At 38.1% G+C, this 22,745-nt stretch overlaps 1 protein-coding gene across 1 annotated transcript in view; it reads left to right on the top strand.

Moving 5' to 3' along the window:
* The window catches only part of LOC149121613 (uncharacterized), a 43,612-nt gene extending 37,496 nt beyond the window's left edge, over window positions 1-6,116 (top strand). The window contains exon 4 of the transcript XR_016223434.1: window positions 6,042-6,116. The gene's annotated coding sequence lies outside the window, so the exon portion shown is untranslated. The remainder of the gene's footprint in view (window positions 1-6,041) is intronic.
* The last annotated feature ends 16,629 nt before the right edge of the window (window positions 6,117-22,745 follow it).

The following is a 22,745-nucleotide window of genomic DNA, read 5'->3' as shown; positions in this document are numbered from 1 at the left end:
TAGTTACTATGTTAGGACAAAGAGATAACAGCATCATGTAATGCACAAGAAAAAAAACCTAGGGTGCAGCTATTTTTTCCTTTTTTCATGGAGGTATCTGGCAGTTTGAGAAAAGAAAGAGATTGGGCAAGAGTGCAGGCTCTGGAGCAGCAAAAGCCAATTTTAGCTGAAGGAGTGATGATCCACACTAAAAAGTTCTTGCTTTCCAAAATTCAGAAACAAGCTTCCCAAGTAACTAACAAGTAATGAGATGCCCCAGGAAGAAAAGGCAGCTAAAGGATTCAGCTAGGTTGACTCCAATGAGACAAGAAGAGAAATCCATTTTTCAACATGATTCTTGAAGGATACTCTGTACCTCATGAAGCATCTGTCCAGGGTCTGGTGTCCTCTTGGTAATGTCAGCCATCAAACAGACATCATAATTCCCAGCTAGCTGCACTGTACCCATCATCATTCATTGGCTGGCCCCTACCCTGGTCAGCAGCACTGAAGCCTATACCCTATCCCAAGCCCTACTTCAACATCCCCAGCTTCTGCAGGACCAGAGACTGGTAAACCAAACTCAAGTGAAGACAAGGCACAATAAAAAGAAATATGGGGAAATGTGTGATTCAGGTTTGAGTAGTAGAGGCAACATGTGCTTAACTAACCAGTCTTGGTTCCAACCCAGATCCTGCAACATGTTAGTCTGTGACAAGACTGAGCCAATTATCTTGCTCCTCAGCATCTGTCTCCTCATCTGCAAAGACAAAATGCCTACTTTGCAGAGCTGATATGAAACTTAAATATATATGAAGTGGCCTTCAAAAAACAGTAATTAAAATTCTTATTTCTTTATTAAAGGACAATCCCAAATGGAAGTGAGGCAAGAATCAGATTTTACTAGACATAAATCCTACAGTATAACTCTAAGAATATAAAAAATCAAACCTGAATAACATACAGCAGCTACTTTGATACAGCAAAATATACATGCACATGGAACAGTTCTACAAATTCCCAGCTTGTGAAATCAGAATTATCTAAACAAAACAATGTTAATAACCAAAGTGTCTGATAACTTCTGCTCATTTCTTCACCACAAATAAAAACCTTCCAGGATGAAGTCAATGTCCTAATTTGCTTTCTCTATGTTTGAGGATGGTTAGGATCACTTCATTGACCTTCTGGGGTTTCCAAGGCAACTGTTAGGGTAATTCTCAAAAGGAAAAGAACACCAATTCTGTGGCAACTGTTCTAGAGACACTCATACAGTAATAGACATTATTACTAGAAATGCAGTGCTCTCAACAGCAGCTATCTCCTTTGGATAATTTACTACATTCAACGCTCTAAGTAGGTAAACTTACACTTCTGCATGAAGAGTAATAATTATTACTACAAGAAACAATCAGAACTCTAAATGGAAAATAAAATTAATTTCATGAAAATAAATTATGAAACCTAAAGCCCAAATTTGTGGCATAACCCAGTATTGTCTTTCCAATAAAAAATGTTAATTCTCAAGTGTCTACACCTAAGAGATTCCCACAGCTGCCTCATGTCATCCTTTTCTAGGAGTCCTAGGGAGGGAAAGAAATGGATAAATTATATTCAGCATCCTGAGTGTTTCTGTTTATTATCACATAAATTTATGAGAGGTCAACTTTCAGTTCAGCATTTCAATGTTCAGTTATGCTAGAATATTTTATTTGTGGAGCAGGTATGTAACCTAGCAGTTAAAATGCTTGCATACCATGTAGGAGTCCCTGGGTTTCATTTCTGGCTCTAGAACCTGACTCAAGCTTCCTGATAATCCAGATCCTGGGAGACAGATAACTGCTCTTGCTGCCGACCTAGGAGACCTTGACTGAGTGCCATTTCTGCTGACTCAACCCCAAGTGGACATGAAGAATTTAGCTCTTTCATTACATCCCTATATCTTTGTCTCTATGCCTCCCAAATTTAAAAAATGAAACTAATTCTATTTCTGAGCCATTTAATAATGAACCACATCTAACCATGAACTATAAAGCAACTGAAGTTCTAAACAGAATTTTTTTAAATTTTTTATTTACATAAGGTAAACAAATTCCATGCATTTCATATGTACTGATTTAGGAGCATAGTAATACTTCCCACCAACCCTCTCTCCCGCCCTTGCTCCCATCTTCCCTCTTCCTTCTTTTCTTGATTTTTCTTTTAATTTTTACAATGGCATACTTTTAAAACACCACCAAGTAAAGAATTCAATAGATATTAAGTAAGAAAACCACTGTTCTTCAAGAGTATAGACGAGGGCAGTAAACAATATTGACATTTTAAAGTCTCAATTTTGCTCACATACATTATATTTTGTCACAGTAAATTTATAAAATATGTTTCAAGATTTGTACTACCTACACATACAAACAAAAGTATATAGAATAAACACAGCCTTCTCTACCAGATCACTTAAAGCACTGTAAAAACATATTGTAGTTGATTTATTTTTAAAAGAAAACTTCTTAGAATTCCACATTCCTCAATTATCACCAGTTTTTCTATTGCCTTTCTTAGTAAAAATTCTTTAAATTCTCTGAACTTATCCATACCAGTCAAAATTCCATAGCAACCATGTATTGAAATGGTTCCTTAACAAACTTAATTATTATCTACTTGTAAACCATTAGAGGTCATTGATATAATGAAATATTTTCTTGCTATGCCCCAGGGAAGATACAATCCTGTTTTATTTCCAGCAAATGTTATCACTGCTAACATTTTTGCAAAAGAAAATGAAGAATTCATAGTTTATCTTTTTTATCCTGATCACATAAACAGTTTTCATCATTCACTTGTAGCAGACTCCTGCATTAAAATCAATTAACTGAGTATTTTATTAAAAATAAAGAAAAGCAATTAGCCTACTAATATAGACTGCAGCTGTTGGTGAATTAAAGGTAGATATTTCTAGCCTCTGGACCCATTTTTGAAGTAAAGTTGATAGGATTTCTTTACAGACAAGAGAGGAGTTGTGAAAGAGAGATTAATCAAGAATTGCACTGTGGATCTCAGCAGAGCAACTGCAGAAGCTGCCATTAACTCAAGTAGAGAAGACTACCTAAGGGACAGGTATGAGAAAGAAATTGGCAAGAAAAAGAAATTAAAGGGATACAAAATGGGAAGGAAGAAGTCAAACGATCCCTCTTTGCAGATGATATGGTTCTTTATTAAGGGGATCCAAAGAACTCTACTAAGAGACTATTGGAACTCATAGAAGATTTTGGCAAAGTGGCAGGATATAAAATCAATGCACAATAATCAACAGCCTTTGTATACACAAGCAATGCCATGGCTGGGAAAGAACTGCTAAGATCAATCCCATTCACAATAGCTACAAAAACAATCAAATACCTTGGAATAAACTTAACCAAGGTCGTTAAAGATCTCTACGATGAGAATTAGAAAACATTAAAGAAAGGAATAGAAGAGGATACCAAAAAAATGGAAAAATCTTCCATGCTCATGGATTGGAAGAATCAATATCATCAAAATGACCATTCTTCCAAAAGCAATTTATAGATTCAAGGCAATACCAATCAATATACCAAAGACATTCTTCCCAGATCTGGAAATTGATGCTGAAATGCGTATGGAGACACAGGAGACCTCAGATAGCTAAAGCAATCTTGTACAACAAAAACAAAGCTGGAGGCATCACAATACCAGATTTCAGGACATACTACAGGGCAGTTGTCATCGCAACAACATGGGACTGGTACAGAAACAGATGAATAGACCAATAAAACAAAATAGAAACACCAGAAATCAATCCAAACATCTACAACCAACTTATATTTGATCAAGGATCTAAAACCAATTCCTGGAGCAAAGACAGTCTATTCAATAAATGGTGCTGGGAAAACTGGATTTCCACATGCAGAAGCATGAAGCAAGACCCCTACCTTACACCTTACACAAAAATGCACTCAACATGGATTAAAGACTTAAATCTACACCCGACACCATCAAATTATTAGAGAGCATTGGAGAAACCCTTCAAGATATTGGCACCGGCAAAAACTTCTTGGAAAAGACCCGGGAGGCACAGGCAGTCAAAGGCAAAATTAATATTTGGGATTGCATCAAATGGAGAAGTTTCTGTACTTCAAAAGAAACAGTCAGGAGAGTGAAGAGACAACCGACAGAATGGTAAAAAATATTTGCAAACTATGCAACAGATAAATGGTTAATAACCAGAATCTACAAAGAGATCAAGGAACTCCACAACAAGAAAACAAATAACCAACTCAGGAGATGGGCCAAGAATCTCAACAGACATTTTTCAAAAGAGGAAATTCAAAGGGCCAACAGACACATGAAAAAATGTTCAAGATCACTAGCAATCAGGGAAATGCAAATCAAAACCACAATGAGGTTTCACCGCACCCCGGTGAATGGCTCACATTCAGAAATCTACCAACAACAGATGCTGGCGAGGATGTGGGGAAAAGGGACACTAACCCACTGTTGGTGGGAATGCAAACTGGTCAAGCCACTATGGAATTTAGTCTGGAGATTCCTCAGAAACCTGAAGATAACCCTACCATACAATCCAGCCATCCCAGTCCTTGGAATTTACCAAAGGAAATTAAATTGGCAAAGAAAAAAGCAGCCTGAACCTTTATGTTTATTGCAACTCAATTCACAACAGCTAAGTCCTGAAACCAACCTAAATGCCCATCAACTGTAGACTGGATAAAGAAATTATGGGACATGTACTCTATAGAATACTATACAGCAGTCAAAAACAATGAAACCTGGTCATTTGCAACAAGATGGAGTAATCTGGAAAACATTATGCTGAGTGAAGTAAGCCAGTCCCAAAGGGGGAAATATCATATGTTCTCCCTGATCAGTGACAACTAACCGAGCACCAAAAAGGAAACCTGTTGAAGTGAAATGGACACTTTGAGAAACAGTGACTTGATCAGTCCTTTTCGTGACTGTTGATGTACAATTTAATATTTTATCCCTTTTAGTATTTTTTTTTGTTCTAGTTAATACTGTTGGTTGAACTCTGTAATCAACACACATTTATTCTGTCCATCTTTTTTCTAAAGATTGGTTTACTTATTTAATTGAAAGGCAGAGTTACAAAGAGGGAGGGGGAAGAAGAGAGATCTTAAATTGAAAAAAAAACATAGAGCCACAATGAAATAGATCCACTATGGCTTTTTTTATGAAATGCATTTTTCATTCTCATAAACTCCATAGTTTTCAAGATTTTTGCAACTGTTAACCTGTTTATATTTTCATAGTATTAAAATCATTGGTGTTCAATTATTTTCTTTGCTTGAGTTCAGATCCAAATATTTGAAGAAAGAAACTATTATACAAATTAGGTACAGTTTTTATGGTTGAGAGATTTCAGTATGTTGTGCATATTCAAACTTCTACGGCTTCATGCCTCCTGCTTTTGAAGCAGTGTATGCTGAGCACTTGAGAGACTTATGCATTTGCATGTATATTTTTAATATAAATATGTAATTTCCTTTTCGCTCTATATTGCTAAGTCATAATTCACATATGTGGTTATCCTATTAATAATGGGCTTTGTAAGCTTTGAACCATTTGAAAAGAATAAATATGTACTGCTGCATATTAGTAATGCTTACTTTTCTTGTATTTACTTCTCTTTTGTAAAGATCATTTTACATTCTTATGTAATATTTGATGCATACAAAATAATATAATTGTTATGCTGAGATAAAAAACACAACAAACTAGCACTCCAAACCACTTAAGATTAGCACTGTATTTGTTTTTGGCAAGTGCTTGTTCTTTTATTATATATATAATAAAAAACATAAATATTATATAATGCATTAATATAATAATATAATGAATATTATATAATATGTAATATATAAATATAAAATATTTTATATATATATATATATAAAACCTTGTACATTTGGGAAAAAATTCCTTAAATGACATCTGATTTCCTGTTTATTGTACTTTACTGAGCTGGCATGGAAAGGGATCTCAGCATTTCTTCAATCTTTCCATTACAGGCCCTTGCCAAGAGCATTGTGGTGGTAAAATGAAAGCAGCATTCCCACCTAAAAACATAAAACATAGCAAAAAAGGAATCTTCTCTGTAATGGAAAAAAGTCTGGGAGACATCTGCTGGAAAGGAATGAAAAGTAAAGTGAGCTCCATCTCTTACTGAATTGGCAGATTTTGCTATTGAGTTACTCAGTTTTCATGAACTTACAGTGTCAGCAGCAAATGATAACATCAGTCACAACACCCATTTTATATTATATGAATTTATGGTTGAAAGAAATTTCTACAAATATTTTTGTCAAAATATTGTGGTTGCTACCAAAAGTAAGCATTTAAAAATGAAACCATCTAAACCTTGAATTATGTATTTAAAATAAATACTCAGGTGAATTTTTACAAACAGCACTTCAGTTATTCCGGATAAATATAATAAATTTCTGTAATTCCATAGCATCTGGTTTCAGAGTCAACACAAAGTCAGAAAATTAAACTGCCATGTACACAATAGTGAATCCATTAAAGAAACCAGCACTGCTTGCTATGAGGCAAGTGGTGGGAATAGGCCAGGAGTGGGGGGCAGGGAGGCATCAGCATCCTGTCCTGTAGCACAGACTTTGGCACCTGGGGAAATCTGACAGAGCCTGGCAAGATGAGACACCCCAGCCTCCAGGACCTGCTAGGAAGCTGAGATACCTCAGCCAGCCCCCAGAGTCCTCAGGTCTAACTTCAGAACTGGACCCCATTGCTGATCTTGGTGCCTTCAGTTCCCACATCTAAGGCAGCCCACAAGGTGGCCGATGACCCAGGTGACTTCCTGTGTACCCATGCCAACCTACTTCCCAAAGCCAATGCACCACAAGAAGATAAAAAGACAAAGTTATTTTAAAATGGACAGTTTTTTTTTTAATTTTTATTTTTGATAGGCAGAGTTAGTGAGAGAGACAGAGAAAGGTCTTCCTTCCATTGGTTCACCCCCAAAAGGCCAATCCGAAGCCAGGAGCCAGGTGCTTCCTTCTGGTCTCCCATGTGGATGCAGGTCCCAAGCACTTGAGCCACCCTGCACTGCCTTTCCGGGCCACAGCAGAAAGCTGGACTGGAAGAGGAGCAACCAGCACAGAACTGGCACCCCAACCAGGACTAGAACCCACAGTACCAGTGCCGCAGGCAGAGGATTAGCCTAGTGAGCCATGGTACCTGCAAAATGGACAGTTTTGAGGTCAGGTGCAAAGCCACAGCACCATTAAATCACAAACAGATTTAGGTTCACTCACTAGTTCTCAGTCCTCCACTTCCTCTCTGCTCCGATGATTGCATATTTTGCTGCTATTCTGATGGGGGAAAATGTAAAATGCCATTTTCTCTTTTGTGTTTTGAAGAGTTATCTAGAGCTGGACTTGGGATCAAATCCAAGGTTTTCTTTTTCTGTGGAGTGTTTTAGCCATTACATCTACATGCTTGACTGTGAGTATCACTTTTCCAGGCCTTCCTGAGAGGGTGCAGTTTATTTTCACAAGTACTACTCAGATATTATCTTTCATCATAAAACACAGCCACTGTTGGCATTCAGCTCATTTCTTCATTTGTAGACAATACAATTCATTTGATCTGCCTTCTATATTTTATTTTCCACTTAATATACATTTTCGGTATTTTGTCTGTTTTCCTCCTGTTACAAACTTTACACTAGGACTGGAGGGCCAATCCATGGCAGTTACTCACAAAGCCTCTATTAGACTTCAATAACTGACTGATGTTTTCTGAAATTTTTTTGCCAAGTTGCAGTTTTTTTCATCCTAACCCACAAGTTTTCCCATATGTATCACCACAGTGACACCTAGAAGTTTAACAGCAATTTGCTTGAAAATGGGGCGTTTTCAGAATTGATGACTAATGATGGCGCCATTCGAACACAAATGGGCTTGGGCTCTCTTTCTGTTTCTCTAACCACTTCAGTTACTCAAGTGTACATAAACCCTGACAGCTCATGTAAATGCAAATTCTGTCATTTAGGGTTAGAAGTAAGTTTAGGGCTAGGTATAGGATGAGTGTTAGGGTTAGTATTAGGACTAGGATGAGAGCTAGTATTGGTGTTAAGGTTTAGAATGAGCGTTATTATTAAGGCTATTATTAGGATTGGGGTTAGGGTAAGATTAGAGCTAGGTTTATGTTTAGTGTCGGTGTTAGTATTAGGCTTATGGCAAGAGTTGGGGCTAGTTTTAGGATTAGGGTTCTGTGAAGTTTGGCTTAGGTCTAGGGTTAGATTAAAAGCCATGGTTAGGGTTATGGTTAGGGCTAGGCTTAAGGTTAGGGCTACACATAGAGTTATGTTTAGCTTTAGGGTTAGAATAAGGATTAGGTCTAGGACTAGGGTTATATTTAGGATTAGATTTGTGATTAGAGTTATAGATAGGGTTAAGGCTATTGTGAGGCCTAGGGATAGAGCTAGGGTTATGGATAAGTTTAGGTGTAGGGTTAGGGATAGAGTTAGAGCTGTGGTCTTATATATATATATATATATATATATACACACACACATACATATATAATATGGTTACATATATATAATATATAGAGAGAGCTGTGATTATATATTATATATATATAATATACAGCTATATTTGAAGTTATGGTCATCATCACCAGGATGAGGCTTAGTCTTTGGGTTAGCATGATGGTTAGTTTAAGGCTAGTGTTAGATACAGCATTAAAGTTAGCATCATGAGTATGGTCAAATTAATGCTGAAGTCTGGTTTGTTTTAGGGTTAGGCCTAAGCAGAAAGATAAGATTAGTGTTGGGGTGAGATTTAAAATTAGTTTAAGATTAATATTAAGATTAAGGTTAGATTTAGTTCTGTAGTAAATTTTAGAGTTAGAACCAGAGTTAGGACTATGGTTAGAGCTAGTTAACATTAAAAAAAGTTAACTAATTATTTCCAAGATTTATGTATTTATTTACTTGAAGGCAATGTGATGGAGAGGCAGAGAGAGAGAAAGGGGTGGAGAGAGAGGAGTGAGAAAAGAGAACTTCCATACCTTGTTTGACTCACCAAATTGCTGCAACAGCCAGGCCAGGGCTGGGCAAGACCAATGCCAGGAGCCAGGAACCACATCTGGGTCCCCCACATGTGTTAGGAACCCAGAAAACCAGATCTTGGGCCATCTTTCACTACCTTTCCAGGTGCATTAGCAAGAGAGTTGGACTGGAACTGGAGCATAAAGGACTTAGATCTACTCTGATAAATGGAATTTGGGCATAAGTGCAGTGGCATAGCCTGATGTGGCATACAACAGTTCCAAGGGGAAATTATTTTTTACAGTCTGGTGGCTGGATAGTCTAAGGGGCTGTATCTTTCAGGGGTGATGTTTTTGCTTCATAACATGGCATATGGCATTTCATAGTGAGAGAAAGCAACAGGTGGCACCCACAAACTCAGGCCCTTTTTATTTATTGCTTAAAAAGGTTTATTTTATGTGTAAGGCTTAGTTACAGAGAATGAGGGTGAGACAGAAATCTCCCATCCATAGGTTCATTCCCCAACTGGCCACAACAGCCTAGGCTGCACCAGTCTGAAGCCCAGAGCCAGTAGCGTCACCTAGGTGTTCCATGTAGGTGGCCGCAGCCCAAGTACTTGGCCCATCCTGTGCTGCCTTCTCAGTCTCATCACCAGAGAGCTGGATCAGAAGTGAATTATCTGGAACTCAAACTTGTGCTCTTATGAGATGCTGGCATCATAGGTAGAGGCATAACAATGTTTCCCCCAGTACTGGCCGCTCAGGCACTTAAAAAGTTGTGTGAATCTATTCCTAAGCACAGAAAATATCACCCTGGAAAATTTGTTTCCAACACATCATTTTTGGGTGTTGTGAAAATTCTGTAATATTTCAAGTTTGATAGTGTGATTCTTTTCTTTTTCTAGTGTTTGTTTAACACCCTATTCTGTTCATTGTTTTATGTGTCTAATTTTTTTTGCCAGTACCAGGCTGTTTGTAACTGCCCTGTATTATGTCTTGAAATCTGGTGTTGTGATGACTCCAGCTTTGTTTTTGATGCATAAGATTGCTTTAGGTATTTGAAGTCTCTTGTTTCCATATGCATTTCAGCCTTGTTTTTTCTTGATCTGAGAGGAATGTCATTGGTATTTTGCTTAGGATTGCATTGAATCTGTAAGTTACTTTCAGTAGTATGAACATTTTGATTATATTCATTCTTCAAGTCCATGAACTTGGGGGATTTTTCCATTTTTGGTGTTTTCTTCTATTTATTTCTTTAATGTGTTGTAATTTTTATTGTGGAGATCTAAGACATCCATGGTTAAATTTATTCCATGGTATCTAATTACTGTCTTTAGCTAACATGAATGGGATTGATCTTCTAAGTTTTTTCTTAGACATGGCATTGTCTGTATACAAAGGCTGTTGATTTTTGTGTTAATTTTATATACTGCCACTTTACCAAACTCTTCCATGAGTTCCAGTAGTCTATCAGTGGAATCTTTTGGTTCCTATATGTATAGAAGCATGGCATTTGCAATTAGGGATAAGTTTGATTTTCTTCTTGATTTCTCTTTCTTGTCTGATGGCCCTAGATAAAACTTCCAGGACTATATTGAGTAGTAATGGTGAGAAAAAAATTAGTAATGGGGAGAGTGCGCATCTTTGGTTCCAAATCTTAGGAGGAAGGCTTCCAACTTTTCTCCATTCAATAACATACTCGCTGTGGGTTTGTCATAAATTGCCTTTATTATGTTGAGGCATGTTCCTTCTACACCCAATTTGCTTAAGGTTTTTGTCATGATAGAATGTTGTATTTCATCAAATGCTTTTTCTTCATCTACTGAAATAATCAAGTGATTTTTGTTCAGTTTGTTAATGTCTTAACACTGCTTTTGCTGCATCCCATAAGTTTGGATAATGTTGTATTGTCACCTTCATTCATTTCCAGAAATTGGTTTGCTTTCTATTTCAGTTTCTTCTTTGTTCATTCAGCAGCAGGTTGTTCAGTCTCCATGTGTTTGCATAGGTTCTTGAGACTATTGAGTTGTTAATTCCAGCTTCATTTCACTGTGGTCAGAAAAGAGGCATAGTGTGATTTTGATTGTCTTGAATTTGCTGAGACTTGCTTTATGACCTAGCATGTGGTCTGTCCTAGAGAAACTTCCATGCACTGATGAAAAGAATGTGTATTCTGCTTCTGTGAGATGAAAGGTTCTGTACATATCAGTTAGTCTATTGGGTCCATAGTGTAGATTAGCTCAATTGCTTCTTTGTTGAATTTCTATCTGGTTGATCTGTCCATTGATGAAACTAGGGTCTTGAAATCTCCCATTACTATTGTTTTGGAATCTTTCCCCCTTTAGTTTTTTTTTAAAGATTTATTAATTTATTTGTAAGGCAGAGTTACAGAGACAGAGGCATATACACACAGAGGTCTTCCATGTGCTAATCTACTCCCTAAATGGCCACAACAGCCAAAGCTGGCCTGACCAGAAGCCAGGAGCCAAGATTTGGACCATCTTCTACTGCTTTCCCATGTCATAGCAAAGACCTGAATTGGAAGTGGAGCAGCTAGGACTTGAACTGGTGCCCATATGGGATGCCAGCACTGCAGGCAGTGGGCATACCTGCTATATCACAGCACCCACCCTTCCAACTCCCTTTAGAGACATAAACATTTTTTTAAATAGCCAGGCACCCTGTAATCGGATTCATATGCATTTATTTTTTTTAACTTTTATTTAATGAATATAAATTCCAAAGTACAATTTATGGATTACAATGGCTTCCCCCCCATACCGTCCCTCCCACCCACAACCCTCCCCTTTCCCACTCCCTCTCCCCTTCCATTCACATCAACATTCATTTTTGATTATCTTAATATACAGAAGATCAGCTTAGTATACATTAAGTAAGGATTTCAACAGTTTGCTCCCACACAGAAACATAAAGTGAAAAATAATAGATGATTTTTTTAAATGATGATGAAATCAGATCGGACCTATTGTCATGTTCAATCCCAGTGAGAGTCAAGTTGGGAGTTGATAATTTCTTTTTTTTTTTTTTTACAGAGGATCAGTTTAGTATACATTAAGTAAAGATTTCAACAGTTTGCACCCCCATAGAAACACAAAGTGAAATATATTGTTTGAGTACTCGTTATAGCATTAAATCTCAATGCACAGCACATTAAGGACAGAGATCCTACATGAGGAGTAAGTGCACAGTGACTCCTGTTGTTGACTTTACCAATTGACACTCCTGTCTATGGCATCAGTAATCTCCCTATGCTCCAGTCATGAGTTTCCAAGGCTATGGAAGCCCTCTGAGTGCTCCGACTCTTATCTTGCTTAGACACGGTCATAGTCAAAGTGGAGGTTCTCTCCTCCCTTCAGAGAAAGGTACCTCCTTCTTTGAAGACCTGTTCTTTCCACTGGGCTCTCACTCACAGAGATCTTTTGCCAGAGTGTCTTGGCTTTCCATGCCTGAAATACTCTCATGGGCTTTTCAGCCAGATCTGAATGTCTTTAGGGTTGAATCTGAGGCCAGAGTGCTATTTAGGACATCTGCAATTCTATGAGTCTGCTGAGTATCTCGCTTCCCATGTTGGATCACTCTCCCCTTTATTTATTCTATCGGTTAGTGTTAGCAGGTACTAGACTTGTTTATGTGCTCCCTTTGACTCTTAGTCCTTTCATTATGATCAATTGTGAACTGAAATTGATCACTTGGAATAGTGAGATGGCATTGGTACATGCCACCTTGATGGGATTGAATTGGAATCCCCTGGTATGTTTCTAACTCTACCATTTGGGGCAAGTCAGCTTGAGCATGTCCCAAATTATGCATCTCTTCCCTCTCTTATCCCCACTCTTATGTTTAACAGGGATCACATTTCAGTTAATTTTCAACACTTAATAATAACTGTGTATTAATTACAGAATTAAACCAGTCATATTAAGTAGAACAGACAAAATAAATACTAAGAGGGATAATGTATTATGTTGTTCATTAACAGTCAGGGCTATGCTGATCAAGTCACCGTTTCCATAGTGTCCATTTCACTTCAACAGGTTTCCTTTTTGGTGTTCAGTCAGTTGTCACCGATCAGGGAGAACATATGGTATTTGTCCCTTTGGGACTGGCTTATTTCACTCAGCATGATGTGTTCCAGATTCCTCCATTTTGTTGCAAATGACTGGATTTCGTTGTTTCTTACTGCGGTATAGTATTCTAAAGAGTACATATCCCATAATTTCTTTATCCAGTCTACCGTTGATGGGCATTTAGGTTGGTTCCAGGTCTTGGCTATTGTGAATTGAGCTACAATAAACATTAGGGTGCAGACCGCTTTTTTGTTTGCCAATTTAAATTCCTTTGGGTAAATTCCAAGGAGTGGGATGGCTGGGTCTAACGGTAGGGTTATCTTCAGGTTTCTGAGGAATCTCCAGACTAAATTCCATAGTGGCTTGACCAGTTTGCATTCCCACCAACAGTGGGTTAGTGTCACTTTTTCCCCACATCCTCGCCAGCATCTGTTGTTGGTAGATTTCTGCATGTGAGCCATTCTAACTGGGGTGAGGTGAAACCTCATTGTGGTTTTGATTTGCATTTCCCTGATTACTAGTGATCTTGAACCTTTTTTCATATGCCTGTTGGACATTTGGATTTCCTCTTTTGAAAAATGTCTATTGAGGTCCTTGGCCCATCTCTTAAGTGGGTTGTTGGTTTTGTTTTTGTGGAGTTTCTTGATCTCTTTTTAGATCCTGGTTATTAACCCTTTATCTGTTGCATAGTTTGCAAATATTTTTTCCCATTCTGTCGGTTGTCTCTTCACTCTCCTGACTGTTTCTTTTGCAGTACAGAAACTTCTCAATTTGATGCAATCCCAATAGTTGATTTTGGCTTTGACTGCCTGTGCCTCCCGGGTCTTTTCCAGAAATTCTTTGCCTGTGCCAATATCTTGAAGGGTTTCTCCAATGTTCTCTAGTAACTTGATGGTGTCCGGTTGTAGATTTAGCTCTTCAATCCATGTTGAGTGGATTTTTGTGTAAGGTGTAAGGTAGGGGTCTTGCTTCATGCTTCTGCATGTGGAAATCCAATTTTCCCAGCACCATTTATTGAATAGACTGTCCTTGCTCCAGGAATTAGTTTTAGATCCTTGATCAAAATAAGTTGGCTGTAGATGTTTGGGTTGATTTCTGGTGTTTCAATTCTGTTCCATTGGTCTATCCATCTGTTTCTGTACCAGTACCATGCTGTTTTGATTAAAACTGCCCTGTAGTATGTCCTGAAATCTGGTATTGTGATGCCTCCAGCTTTGTTTTTTTTGTACAATTTTGCTTTAGCTATTCGAGGTCTCTTGTGCCTCCATATAAATTTCAGCACCATTTTTTCCAGATCTGAGAAGAAGGTCTTCGCTATCTTGATTGGTATTGCATTGAATTTATAAATTGCTTTTGGGAGAACGGAATTTTGATGTTGATTCTTCCAATCCATGAGCATGGAAGATTTTTCCATTTCTTGGTATCCTCTTCTATTTCTTTCTTTAAGGTTTTGTAATTTTCATCGTAGAGATCTTTTACATCCTTGGTTAAGTTTATTCCAAGGTATTTGATTGTTTTTGTAGCTATTGTGAATGGGATTAATCTTAGAAGTTCTTCCTCAGCCATGGCATTGTCTGTGTATACAAAGGCTGTTGATTTTTGTGCATTGATTTTATACCCTGCTACTTTGCCAAAATCTTGTATGAGTTCCAATAGTCTCTTAGTAGAGTTCTTTGGGTCCCCTAAATAAAGAATCATGTCATCTGCAAAGAGGGATAGTTTGAATTCTTCCTTCCCAATTCATATTTCTTTAATTTCTTTTTCTTGCCTAAAGTTCTGGCTAGAACCTCCAGAAGTATATTGAATAGCAGTGGTGAGAGTGGGCATCCCTGTCTGCTACCAGATCTCAGTGGAAATGCTTCCAACTTTTCCCCATTCAATAGGATTTTGGCTGTGGGTTTTTCATAGATTGCTTTGATTGTATGGAGGAATGTTCCTTCCAAACCCAGTTTGCTTAGAGTTTTCATCATGAATGGGTGTGTATTTTATCAAATGCTTTCTCGGCATCTATTGAGATAATCATATGGTTTTTCTTCTGCAGTCTGTTAATGTGGTGTATCACATTGATTGTCTTCCGCATATTAAACCATCCCTGCATACCAGGGATAAATCCCACTTGGTCTGGGTGGATGATCTTTCTGATGTGTTGTTGCATTCTATTGGCGAGAATTTTATTGAGGATTTTTGCATCTATGTTCATCAGGGATATTGGTCTTTAATTCTCTTTCAGTGCTGCATCTTTTTATGGCTTAGGAATTAAGGTGATGCTAGCTTCATAGAAAGAATTTGGGAGGATTCCCTCTTCTTCGATTGTTCTGAATAGTTTGAGAAGAATTGGAGTTAGTTCTTCTTTAAATATCTGGTAGAATTCAGCAGTGAATCCATCTGGTCCTGGGCTTTTCTTTGTTGGGAGGGCCTTTATTACTGTTTCAATTTCTGTCTCAGTTATGGGTCTGTTTAGGTTTTCTACGTCTTCCTGGTTCAATTTAGGTAGGTTGCATGTGTCCAGGAATCTATCCATTTCTGATAGGTTTCCCTGTTTGCTGGCATACAAGTCCTTGTAGTAATTTCTGATGATTCTTTTTATTTCTGTGGTATCTGTTGTTACATTTCCTTTTTCATCTCTGATTTTATTGATCTGGGTCTTTTCAATTCTTTTTTTAGTTAGTTGGGCCAATGGGGTGTCAATTTTGTTTATTTTTTCAAAAAACCAGCTCCTCATTTGGCTGATGTTTTGGAATGTTTTTCTTGATTCAATCCTGTTGATTTCTTCTCTGATTTTAATTATTTCTCTTCTCCTACTAGATTTGGGTCTGGTTTGCTGTAGGTTTTCTAGATCCTGGAGGTGAATTGAAAGCTCATCTATTTGGTGCCTTTCCAATTTCTTGATGTAGGCACCTATTGATATAAACTTTCCTCTTAACACTGCTTTTGCTGCGTCCCCTAAGTTTTGGTATGTTGTGCTGTTATCCTCATTTACTGCCAGATAGTTTTTGATTTCTCTTTGGATTTCTTCTATGACACATTGTTCATTGAGGAGCATGTTGTTCAATCTCCATGTGTTTGCATATGCTCTAGGGATTCCTGAGTTGCTAATTTCCAACCTCATTCCTTTATGGTCTGAGAAGCTGCATGGTATGATTCTAATTCTTTTGAATTTGCTGAGACTTGCTTTATGGCCTAGTATGTGGTCAATCCTAGAGAAGGTTCCATGTACTGCTGAGAAGAATGTAAAATCTTTAAATGTAGGATTGAAAGTTCTGTAGATATGTATTAGATACATTTGGGCTATAGTGTTGATTAAACCTGCTGTTTCCTTGTTGATCTTCTGTCCTATTGATCTGTCTATTTCTGAGAGTGGAGTATTGAAGTCCCCCAGTACTATTGTATTGGGGTCTAAGTCTCCCTTTAAGTCCATTAACAAATCTTTTAGATAAACCAGTGCCCTGTAGTTAGGTGCATATACATTGATAATTGTTACATCTTCCTGTTGAATTGATCCCTTAATCATTATGTAGTGTCCTTCTTTGTCTCTCTTAACAGTTTTTGTGGTAAAGTTTATGTTGTTTGATATTAAGATGGCTACGCCCACTCTTTTTTCATTTCTGTTGGCATGGTATATCTTTTTCCAGCCTTTCACTTTCAGTCTGTATGGATCCTTGTTGGAAAGATGTGTTTCTTGTATGCAGCAAATAGATGGGTTTTGTTCCTTAACCCAATCAGCCAATCGGTGTCTTTTAACTGGACAGTTCAGGCCATTCACGTTCAATGTGACTAATGATAAGTGGTAACTTTGCCCTGCCATTTGCCAAAGATATTTTCTAATATATGCTTTGAATTCCCTGTGATCTTTTGCTGTGAGCTTTCCTTCCTTGGTTTCCTTCCTTTGCCTTCTTTCATATTGATGACCGTGTTTCTTTGTTTCTGTGTGTAACACATCTTTAAGCATCTTTTGCAGGGCTGGACGAGTGGCAACAAATTCTTTCAATTTCTGTTTGCTATGAAAAGTCTTTATTTCACCTTCATTCACAAATGATAGCTTTGCAGGATATAATATTGTGGGCTGGCAGTTTTTCTCTCTTAGTACCTGGGCTATCTCTCGCCATTCCCTCCTAGCTTGTAGAGTTTCTGATGAGAAGTCAGCTGTGAGTCTGATTGGAGATCCTCTGAGAGTAATCTGACGTTTCTCTCTTGCACATTTTAGGATCTTTTCTTTATGTTTCACTGTGGAGAGTTTAATTACAACGTGTCATGGTGAGGATCTCTTTTGGTCGTGTTTATTAGGGGTTCTGTGGGCTTCCTGTACTAGGATTTCTCTTGAGATGGGTGTGGCCTGAGAGCTCTGTTTGGTGTGCCAAAGGTGACACTCCCAGGTTAGGCATGGTAAACCTCTCTCTCTCTCTCTTTCTTTTTTTTTTTTTTTTGATTAAAAAGGGAAGTAATTCTGCACAGCTGAACGAAGTTGGAGGTAGTTAGCAGGCAAATGATATACCCACAGGAGCCAGAGATCGGAAGCTCTTTCCCAAGGACCACACAGGGAATCTGTTCGGCCCTCAGAGTGGGCTCAAATTCTCCTTCAGTCTCTCACTGGGTTGCCAAAGTTACGGAATTGTAGCGTCTCTGGAGAGTGCTCACGTGAATTCCGTGAGTTCTCTCCCCCACCGTCTCTTTTTTCACAGTCTCAGTTCAGTAGCACCACAAATTTACTAGGCCCTAATCTCCTGTTAATTCGCCCTGCCCAGAGTCCGGTTTTTCTGCTAGGCTCAGGGCCAGTGCAGACCTGAGGTTGCTCTGCTTATGATGTATGTCCAAGATGGCGCCTGCTCTTTGTCTTGCTCGCCCTTGAGAGGTGAGCAGAGAGAGAGAAACACGTGTCCGTACCAGTCACCTTTTTTTTTCCTCTCTCTCTCTTCCAGTTAGCCTGGTGAACTTCCCCCCCACCCCGGGGGTCATTCCCTCTAGTCTCCTCTCTCCGCTTGCCTGCCGGTGTCTCGGGCTATTGAGGTTCGGCTCACCTCACGTTCCAGCGCTGGTGTGTTGAGTCTGCCGCTGGTGTCCTGAACTGTGGGCTCCCACGCTCTCCACGCAGGTCCGCTGTGAATCACGCGTTCTGGAAGAGTTTCTTCTGCTGTTTCCTCCCCTACTCTTCCTTGAACCTGCAGTATCTCCACTTTTATTAAACTATCCCTCCCCGGACTATCAGTGTGCTCCCTTCCTATTCCGCCATCTTGCCTTCTCCCATATGCATTTATTATAGTCACTTCTTCCTGTTGAATTGAACCCTTCATCATTACATAGTGTCTTTCTCTTTCTCTTTTTAACAATTTTTGTCTTAAAGTCTATTCTGTCTATCAGCCCTAAAGGCACTCGGATCTGGCTGAAAAGCCCATGAGAGTATTTCAGGCATGGAAAGCCAAGACACTCTGGCAAAAAGATCTCTGTGAGTGAGATCCCAGTGGAAAGAACAGGTCTTCAAAGAGGGAGGTGCCTTTCTCTGAAGGGAGGAGAGAACCTCCACTTTGACTATGACCGTGTCTAAACAAGATAAGAGTCGGAGAACTCAAGGGGCTTCCATAGCCTTGGAAAATCATAACTGGTGCATAGGGAGATTACTGATGCCATAAACAGGAGTGTCAATTGGTAAAGTCAACAACAGGAGTCACTGTGCACTTACTCCTCATGTAGGATCTCGGTCCTTAACGTGCTGTACACTGAGGCTTAATGCTATAACGAGTACTCAAACAGTATATTTCACTTTGTGTTTCTATGGGGGTGCAAACGACTGAAATCTTTACTTAATGTACACTAAACTGATCTTCTGTAAAAAAAAAAAAAAAAAAAAGAAAGAAAGAAAGAAATTTTCAATTCCCAACTTGACTCTCACTGGGATTAAACATGACAATAGGTCTGATCTGATTTCATCATCATTTTAAAAAAATCATCTATTATTTTTCACTTTATGTTTCTGTGTGGGAGCAAACTGTTGAAATACTTACTTAAGGTATACTAAGCTGATCTTCTGTATATTAAGATAATCGAAAATGAATCTTGATGTGAATGGAAGGGGAGAGGGAGTGGGAAAGGGGAGGGTTGTTGGTGGGAGGGACGGTATGGGGGGGGAAGCCATTGTAACCCATGAGTCGTACTTTGGAAATTTATATTCATTAAATAAAAGATAAAAAAAAAAAAAAGAAAGGCAGTAATGAAGGAAATGGTGGGTGAAAAAACTACAAACATATCTATAACAAATAGCAAAATATCGAAAACAAGTCCTTTCCTAGAATTAATTATATTCATTGTGAATGGTTTAAACTTGCTAATAAAATGCATATTGGTAAAAAAAAAAAAAGTCTATTCTGTCTGATATCAGGATGGCTACAGAAGCTAATTTATGCTTTCTGTTAGCATAGAAAATCTCTTTTTCCATCATTTCACTTTTAGTTTGCATATATCTTTGTTGGTGAGATGTTTGTTACAGGCAGCAAATAGATGGGTCTTGTTTTTTAGTCCATTCAGCTACCCCGTACCTTTTTATTAAGATTAGTTTATTTGAGAGGCAGAGCTATAGACAGAGAGGAGAGACAGAGTGAAAGATCTTCCATCTGTTGTTTCACTCCACAAATGTTTGCAATGGCCAGTAGCCATTCTGAAGCCAGGAGCCAGGAGCTTCCTCCAGGTCTCCCATGCAGGTTCAGGGGTGCAAGAACTTGGGCCTTCTTTCATTTTCTAGGCCATAGCAGAGAGCTGGATCAGAAGTGAAGCAACTGGGCCTCGAACTGGTGCCCATATAGGATGCCAGTATGGCAGGTGGCAGCTTTACCCGATGCACCACAGTTCCAGCCCCCAACATTTTTTTTACCAATTAAAGAGTTAGACCATTTGCATTCAAGGTAACAAATTGTCCCTCCAATTTTAATGTAAATATTTCTATTTTTTGCTTCATATTTCCTTTGTAATTTTCTGGAAGATTTTCTGCCTTCACATTTCTTTCATAATAATGATTGTCTTCTCTGTCAAAAAAAAAATAAACAACCTGACCTAAATGAAATAACTCTGAGATTGAGATCCCAGTGGAAAGAACAGGTCATCAAAGAAGGAGGTGCCTTTCTCTGAAGGGAGGAGAGAACTTCCACTTTGACTATGACCTTGTCTAAATATGATAAGAGTCAAGACTTGCTTTATGGCCTGGTATGTGGTCAATCCTAGAGAAGGTTCCATGTACTGCTGAGAAGAATGTAAAATCTTTAGCTGTAGGATTGAAAGTTCTGTATATATCTGTTAGATCCATTTGGGCTATAGTGTCATTTAAATCTACTGTCTCCTTGTTGATCTTCTGTCCTGTTGATCTTTCTATTTCTGAGAGTGGAGTATTGAAGTTCCCCAGTACTATTGCATTGGAATCTAAGTCTCCCTTTAAGTCCATTAACAAATCTTTTAAATACACCGGTGCTCTGTAATTAGGTGCATATACATTGATAATTGTTATATCTTCCCATTGAATTGATCCCTTAATCATTATATAGTCCCCCTCTTTGTCTCTCTTAACAGTTTTTGTGTTAAAGTTTATGTTGTCTGATATTAAGATGGCTACACCCGCACTTTTTTCATTTCTGTTGGCATGGTATATCTTTTTCCAGCCTTTCACTTTCAGTCTGTATGGATCTTTGTTGGAAAGATGTGTTTCTTGTAAGCAACAAATAGATGGGTTTTGTTCCTTAAGCCAATCAGCCAATCAGTGTCTTTTAACTGGACAGTTGAGGCCATTAACGTTCAACGTGACTATTGGTAAGTGGTAACTTTGCCCTGCCATTTTCCAAAGATATTTTCTAATATATGCTTTGAATTCCCTGTGATCTTTTGCTGTGAGGTTTCCTTCATTTAACTTCTTTCATATTGATGACTGTTTCTTTGTTTCTGTGTGTAACACATCTTTAAGCATCTTTTGCAGGGCTGGACGAGTGGCAACAAATTCTTTCAATTTCTGTTTGCTATGAAAAGTCTTTATTTCACCTTCATTCACAAGTGAGAGTTTAGTAGGATATAATATTCTGGGCTGGCAGATTTCTCTCTTAGTACCTGGGCTATGTATCACCATTCCCTTCTAGCTTGTAGGGTTTCTGATGAGAAGTCAGCTGTGAGTCTAATTGGAGATCCTCTGAGAGTAATCTGATGTTTCTCTCTTGCACATTTTAGGATCTTTTCTTTATGTTTCACTGTGGTGAGTTTAATTACAATGTGTTGTGGTGAGGATCTCTTTTGGTCATGTTTACTAGGGGTTCTAGGAGCTTCCTGTACTAGGATGTCTCTGTCCTTCTCCAAACCTGGGAACTTTTCTGCTAATATCTCACTAAAAAGGCCTTCTAATCCTTTCTCCCTCTCCATGCAAGCAGGAACTCCTACAACCCAAATGTTGGGTTTTTTAATAGTATCCTGTAGATTCCCCAGAATATTTTTTAGATTTCTAATTTCCTCTTTTTTCTTTGTTTGACTGTATCCGTTCCTGTTCTCTGTCTTCTAAGTCCGATATTCTCTCTTCTGCTTCACCCATTCTGTTTGTAAGGCTCTCTAATGTGTTTGTCATTTGATCTATTGAATTCTTCATTTCATTATGATTTGTCATCACTCTCACAGTTTCCTGTTGTACTAGTTGTTTTGTTTCATTTTGATTCCTCCTTAATATTTCATTTTCACGAGAGAGATTTTCTATCTTGCCCATTAAGGATTTCTGTAGTTCAAGAATTTGTTTTTCAGAACTTCTTAATGTTCTTATCAATTTTTTGAGATCCACTTCTTGCATTTCTTCTATCTCATCACCTTCATAATCTTGAATTGGGGTGTCTTTTTCACCTGGCGGCATCATAGTGTCATCCTTGTTCTTGATACCTTCTGACTTTAACTACAGGTACTCATTGAGAGAAGCTCTTCACAATAACCAGTGCTTTCATTTTTATGGTATCTAAATATCCTACTGTTTAATATAAGAAGAAGAATGAGGAATGCATTCCTTTCCTATTGGGTAACCCCATGCCATTCAGTATATTCCCTTATGTTGGAAATTTGTGCATTTTTTCCGTTCATTTCATTTCATTTTCACTCATTGTAACCCAAATGTTTGCTTACTATCATAGACTTCTGTAACAGTTTTCAAAAGCTTACTGTGAATTTTATTTTGAAAACTGGGCTTTGATTAAGAGGACATGGTAAAAATCTAATACAATAGTACTTGGGGACTTAAATACTCTTCTCTCAGAAATGGACAGATCAACCAGACAGAAGATCAACAAGGAAACAGCAGGTTTAATCAACACTATAGCCCAAATGTATCTAATACATATCTACAGAACTTTCAATCCTACATTTAAAGATTTTACATTCTTCTCAGCAGTGCATGGAACCTACTCTAGCATTAACCACATACTAGGCCATAAAGCAAGTCTCAGCAAATTCAAAAGAATTAGAATCATACCATGCAGCTTCTCAGACCATAGAGGAATGAAGCTGGAAATTAGCAACTCAGGAATCACAAGAGCATACATAAACACATGGAGATTGAACAACATGCTCCTGAATGAGCAATGGGTCATAGAAGAAATTAAAAGAGAAATCAAA

Source organism: Oryctolagus cuniculus, chromosome 16, assembly GCF_051225735.1.
Source record: "Oryctolagus cuniculus isolate XC-2025 breed Fujian yellow rabbit chromosome 16, ASM5122573v1, whole genome shotgun sequence".
Taxonomy (NCBI): domain Eukaryota; kingdom Metazoa; phylum Chordata; class Mammalia; order Lagomorpha; family Leporidae; genus Oryctolagus; species Oryctolagus cuniculus.
This window is presented reverse-complemented; position numbering and strand designations above follow the sequence as displayed.